The sequence below is a fragment of the Erythrolamprus reginae genome, chromosome 13 (assembly GCF_031021105.1).
Source record: "Erythrolamprus reginae isolate rEryReg1 chromosome 13, rEryReg1.hap1, whole genome shotgun sequence".
Taxonomy (NCBI): Eukaryota; Metazoa; Chordata; class Lepidosauria; order Squamata; family Dipsadidae; genus Erythrolamprus; species Erythrolamprus reginae.
The window spans coordinates 8,462,194-8,469,028 of record NC_091962.1 but is presented as its reverse complement, the minus strand read 5'-3'; the positions used below and the strand labels follow the sequence as shown (position 1 = coordinate 8,469,028).

Here is a 6,835-nt window from a genome sequence, read left to right as displayed (position 1 = left end):
ATTCCACTCCTATCTTATCCTATTCACTCCTATCCTATCGTACCCTACCTTTCCTATTCCATCCCATCCCATCTCTATCCCTATACAGTGTTCCCTCGATTTTCGCGGGTTCGAACTTCGCGAATAGCCTATACCACGGTTTTTCAAAAAATATTAATAAAAAAATACTTTGCGGTTTTTTTCCTATACCACTGTTTTTCCCACCGAATGACGTCATATGTCATTGCCAAACTAATAATTTTTGCAAATAAATAACAAAAAAAAATGATTATTGTTAATAAATAATTATGTTTATAAATATCAGGATCACTAAGTGTCTTATTCAATGGTGAGTACCAGTAATAATGGTGAGTAAATGGTTGTTAAGGGAATGGGAAATGGTAATTTAGGGGTTTAAAGTGTTAAGGGAAGCCTTGTGATACTGTCCATAGCCAAAAATGGTGTATTTACTTCCGCATCTCTACTTCGCGGAAATTTGACTTTCGCGGGCGGTCTCGGAACGCATCCCCAGCGGAAATCGAGGGAACACTGTATTCTATCTGGCAACCTGCAGAAGTGTCCCACTACAAAACCTATCATGCAAGGCCACATGGCTGAGGATATAACAGAATAGGAATAACAGAGTTGGAAGGGACCTTGGAGCTAGTCTAGCCTTCTAGCTAGTCTAACCCCGTGCATGGGCAGGAAGCCTTACACTACTTCAGACAAACGGTTATCCAAACTTCCAGATAAGGGCACCAGCGCCTGCCTCCCAATCCTGTGTCCTAATGCTTCTCTCTTACTAGTATCATGTATATAAACATGGTTATATGTTTGTGTACTAACAATATATACTTGACTAAATAAATAAATAAATAAATAAAAATACAATGCAATGCAATGCAATACACTCACAACTTCTGGAGGCAAGCTGTTCCACGGATTAACTGATTAATTATTATTAATATAATATAATATAATATTATTATTTATTATATATTATTTGTATGCCACCCGGAGTCTGCGGAGAGAGGCGGCATACAAATCTAATAAATAATAAATTATTATTATTATTATTATTATTATTATTATATTTTGTATGCCGCCCCTCTCCGAAGACTAATTAATTGAATGATGGGAGGGGGGCTTCCTACCCCACTCCTCATTCCCCCCCTCCCCTTTCACATTGAGAAAAGCATCCTCCAGAGAAGGCTTGCCAAAAACTCCGTTGCAGAATTCTGGACTCCATCTCCCGAAATGCCTTGCGTCAGAGCCGCCCGTGAGGAAGGAAGAATGCCTTCCCGCGAGGTCTCTCGGGAGTTGTAGTCCACCCCGGCTTCTCCTTCCGGCAAGAGGCGCCTCGCAGGCGGACTACATTTCCCGGCGTGCCTCTCCCGAGGAGCCCCATCCCCGCCCTCCTCCTCCTCCTGCTGCTGCTGGGCGCCTTTTCCTCCCCGCGTGGTGCCGGCTCCGCCTTTGGCTTGCCCGGCCATGGGGCGGGAAGAAGGGCGGGCGGGAGGCGGCGGCTGGGGCTCCGTGTCATTCCTTCGGCAGCGGCGGCCGCGGAGTTAACGTCGGGGGCTCATCAGACTGGGAGCGACCGGTAAGGGACCCTTCCTCTTGTTTTGCAATGGCCAACCTCTTCATTGCACCTTCCTGGGGGATATTTTTTTTTTGGGGGGGAATGCACCCCCCTTCCCAAAGGGTGGGGGGGCCTGAGGAAAGATGCCCCTTAGTATTATGCATCAACTCCCCCTCCCCTAATCCCCAGCCAGGAGGAACCTCCCCCTCCCACCCATTTCCCAATGCAAACTTCAAAGCAGAGAATGCAATAGTTGGCCTTTGGCCAAGTGGGTTGGCTGTGGATGATGGGTGTTGGGGCCCTCTTAGTGTCTCTGGGGAAGAGTTTTCCTTGCAATTCATATCTGGTGGGGGGGGGGAGCTGTCTAGATTATTAATCCCCCCCCCTTTCCTTTAATTCGCAAAGCCCGTCAACATTTCTGCTTGGGTTGTTATTGTTGGGTTTTGCAAGATTATGCAGGCACTAAGCTGAGCCACAAATCGCCTAATCCTCATTTGGAGTTTGTGTGTGTGTGTGTGTGTTGAAAGGCAGGTGGTTGTGTAAACCCAGCCACCATGTACTTAACTTGAAGGAAGGCCAAAAGAATGCAATCCACCAGCCACCTTTATCTACCCTCCTGGCTGAGGTTCAGATGGGAGCCGCTCCCTGCCATCCTTGGGAGAAAGAAATGGAGCCCTGAAAAAGAGGCAGGGCAATTTCTTGTGTGTGTTTGTGTGTGTGTGGATATGTCTATTTCAACATCTTATTTATTATTATTTATTTATTTATTTATTGGATTTGTATGCTGCCCCTCTCGGTGGACTCGGGGCGGCTAACAACAGTGATAAAAACAACATGTAACAACCCAATACTAAAACAACTAAAAAACCTTTGTTTATAAAACCAAACATACATACAAACATACCATGCATAAATTGTAGAGGCCGAGGGGGAAAGGAATATCTCAGTTCCCCCATGCCTGACGGCAGAGGTGGGCTTTAAGGAGCTTACGAAAGGCGAGGAGGGTGGGGACAATTCTAATCTCTGGGGGGGAGTTGGTTCCAGAGGGCCGGGGCCGCCACAGAGAAGGCTCTTCCCCTGGGTCCCACCAAATGACATTGTTTAGTTGACGGGACCCGGAGAAGGCCAACTCTGTGGGACCTAACTGGTCGCTGGGATTCGTGTGGCAGAAGGCGGTCCCGGAGATAATCTGGTCCGGTGCCATGAAGGGCTTTATAGGTTATAACCTACACTTTGAATTGTGACCGGAAACTGATCGGCAACCAATGCAGACTGCGGAGTGTTGGTGTAACATGGGCATATTTGGGGAAGCCCATGATTGCTCTCGCAGCTGCATTCTGCACGATCTGAAGTTTCCAAACACTTTTCAAAGGTAGCCCCATGTAGAGAGCGTTACAGTAGTGGAACCTCAAGATGATGAGGGCATGAGTGACTGTGAGCAGTGACTCCTGGTCCAGATAGGGCCGCAACTGGTGCACCAGGCCTGGGCAAACGCCCCCCCCCTCCCAATTTCCTTTGATGTGGGCCTTGTGGCATTTATTTTTTGTTTAAAAACAATAAAATAATGGCTTATTTGCTGCATTGGGATAAGTGTCTTTCTCTGATATGCGCAAAGACTTCTCAACCGGTTTGCCCACATGTTTCTTCATTTATGGGTTGGGTTGCAATCCCCAACTTTCTGTGGCTAACCAAGACTGACAGTTTGGTGAGAAGAAGGACCAGGGGAGACGTGATAGCAGCCTTCCGATATCTCAGGGGCTGCCACAAAGAAGAGGGAGTCAAACTATTCTCCAAAGCACCTGAGGGTAGGACAAAAAGCAATGGCTGGAAACTAAACAAGGAGAGAAGTAACTTAGAACTAAGGAGAAATTTCTTGACAGTTAGAACCAGTGGAACAGCTTGCCTCCAGAAGTTGTGAATGCCCCAACAGTGGAAGTTGTTGGATAACCATTTGTCTCAAGTAGAAACATAGATGATTGACGGCAGGAAAAAAATCTCACGGTCCATCTAGTCTGCAATAATAATAATAATAATAATAATAATAATAATAATAATAATAATAATAATAAATAATAATAAATAATAATAAAGTCTGCCATAATAATAATAATAATAATAATAAAAAATAATAATAAATAATAAATAATAATAAATAATAATTTATTAGATTTGTATGCCGCCCCTCTCCGAAGACTCGGGGCGGCTCACAACAATAATAAAACAATATTACAATGAAACAAATCTAATATTATACTATTTCCTGTATTTTATCTTAGGATGGATCTATGTTTATCCCAGGCATGTTTAAATTTAGTTTACCAACCATGTCTGCTGAAAGTTTGTTCCAAGCATCTACTCCTCTTTCAGTCAAATAATATTTTCTCACATTACTTCTAATCTTTCCCCCAACTAACCTCAGATTGTGCCCCCTTGTTCTTGTGTTCACTTTCCTATTAAAAACACTTCTCTCCTGTACCTTATTTAACCCTTTAACATATTGAAATGTTTCGATCATCATCAAGTAGTGTAAGGTTTCCTGCCTAACGGGGTTGGACTAGAAGACCTTCAAGGTCCTTTCCAACTCTTGTTGTTATTATTATTATATTATATATCATTATTATAATTTGGCCCCGGAGTTTTCTCCTCTTTTTGGCCACTGTTGGTAAGCGAATCACTGCTTGGCCATGCAGTTGTTAAGGGAATGTTGTAACTTTGGAAATTATTAAATTAACTGTCACCTGGGACCCACCAAATAATTGAGTGTGCATTGTCCGTTGTCTCGACCGCCGGATGGGGTGGCTTGAACAGATGGGAAAAATAGAAAATTAAAGGGGAAATAGAAAATTAATACAAGTCTGGGAAACCTCACTCCCATTGTTCTTCGCAGTTCAAATATTTGGGCTACGTAAATAGGTGTCTTGTTTTGACTGCCTAAAACATTATTTTTAAAGCTTTGTTTAAATTATTTTTTTTTCTAGATCAGTATTTCTCAACCTGGGCTGCTTCAAATGGCTTGGACTTCAACTCCCAGAATTCTGGGAACCAAAGTCCACTTAAAATTAAAATTTACCACCATTGAGAAATCATTGATCTAGATCAGTGTCTCCCAACCTTGGCAACTTGAAGATATTTGGACTTCAACTCCCAGAATTCCCCAGCCAGCAAATGCTGGCTGGGCAATTCTGGGAGTTGAAGTCCAGATATCTCCAAGTTGCCAAGGTTGGGAAACACTGATCTAAATTATCTTAGACTGATTGAGTTAGCTTTGCAGCATTTTTAAGGAGCCCACGACCCTGATTGTAATTTGAGAGATTTTTCCCCCTTGCAAGGAGAATAAAATACCGATGATTTATGAGTTACAAATGCTTGGAGGGTCCCTATCAAAATGCCTCCTTTTTTTGAGGAACCAAAAAATTTGTCCATGCAAAGAGCTGGAGGTCCCATCTCAACCTTCTTGAGAAATCAGCAAGGTTTTCCCCTGCGTGATCCTTTCAGCAGATGGGTCAAGCTAAAGCAAAGAATTTGCACGATTTCTCCTCCAGCTTTCAAACTGGGGCGTGAATCTTTCTGTCCACACTAAGGGAATGGCCATGGTATGCCTCACAGAGAGCTGTCTCTGTGTTATTTCAGACAAGCGGTTGTCCACTCCCTTCTTTAAAAACCTCCAGGGTTAGAGCACCCACAACTTCTAGTGGCGAGCTGTTCCACCGATTGTTCTCACGGTTGGGAAATTTTCTCCTGCATTCTAGGTTGCTTCTCTCCTTGATTGGTTTCCACCCGTTTGTTTCTTGTCTTGCCTTCGGGAGCTTTGGAGAATAAGCTGACCTGCCTTTCTTCTTCTTCTTTTTAAATATTAAAAATAAACTTTATTTACGACACACAAAGTGTCCGAGTCTGCGGAGAGGGGCGGCATACAAATGTAATAAATTGAAAGTGCAAACAACAAAACACAGGTGCACACACACACACAAAAAAACCCATTAAAATAAAAATTAGACAATTTGTGATGTGTCTGTAAAACAATTCTAATAGTGCTTAATTATTATTACACGGATTGTATTTACATATACACATCAAATCTTAGCAAAGACCTTATTCTGGTATATCTTTTTCTTTATTTTGCTTTTGTGACTGGTCCTCTGACATTTACTCCCCAAATTATCTAACATTTATTAACATTTATGACCCGCCTTTCTTCGTTGGGAGTAGCCCCTCAAATTCATTCATTCATTCATTCATTCATTCATTCATCTACCTACCTATCTACCTACCTTATCTACCTACCTTATCTACCTATCTATCTATCCATTCATTCATTCATTCATTCATTCATCTACCTACCTATCTACCTACCTTATCTACCTACCTTATCTACCTACCTACCTACCTACCTACCTATCTATCTATCTATCTATCTATCTAATTTAATCTAATCTATCTATTAGATTTGTATGCCGCCCCTCTCCGTAGACTCGGGGCGGCTAACAACAATAATAAAACAGCATATGACAAATCTAATATTTAAAATAATTTTAAAAACCCTTATTAAAAACCAAACACGCACACAATCATACCGTGCATAAATTGTATAGGCTGGGGGGGGGGAAGGAATATCTCAGTTCCCCCTTGCCTGACGACAGAGGTGGGTTTTAAGGAGCTTACAAAAGGCGAGGAGGGTGGGGGCAATTCTGATCTCTGGGGGGAGCTGGTTCCAGAGGGCCGGGGCCGCCACGGAGAAGGCTCTTCCCCTGGGTCCCGCCAAATGACATTGAATATTGAAAGAGTGCTATCAAGTCACCCCTAGTTCATCTTTTCATTAAACTTTTGTTGTTGTTAGTCCCAGTCGTGTCTGACGCATCGCGACCCCACGGACAAGGTTCCTCCAGGCCTTCTGTCCTCCACCATCCTCTGGAGTCCATTTAAGGTCCAGCCACCTCATTCTCTGTCGTCCCCTTCTTCTTTCATCTTCAATTGTTCCCAGCATTGGGCTCTTCTCCAGTGAGTCTTTCCTTCTCATTAGGTGGCCAAAGTCTTTGAGTTCCTTCTTCAGGATCTGGCCTTCTAAAGAGCGGTCAGGGTTGATCTCCTCTAGGGCTGACCGGTTGGATGTCTTGCCCAATTCCTGCAACCGTTCTTCATATGTTTTATCCTCTAATCCTCTTGGTTGCTCTTCTCTGCACTCTTTCTAGAGTCTCAACATCCTTTTTGCATCATGGCGACCCGAGCTGAATGCGGTATTCCAAGCATGAGTCTTACCCAGGGAATTATTATTAT

General features: G+C 43.2%; 1 protein-coding gene across 1 annotated transcript in view; it reads left to right on the top strand.

The window, feature by feature from the left end:
- The first annotated feature begins 1,500 nt into the window (after nucleotides 1–1,500).
- Nucleotides 1,501–6,835, top strand: part of ATL3 (atlastin GTPase 3) — a 43,063-nt gene continuing 37,728 nt past the window's right edge. Inside the window, exon 1 of the mRNA XM_070766098.1 lies at nucleotides 1,501–1,582. The gene's annotated coding sequence lies outside the window, so the exon portion shown is untranslated. The remainder of the gene's footprint in view (nucleotides 1,583–6,835) is intronic.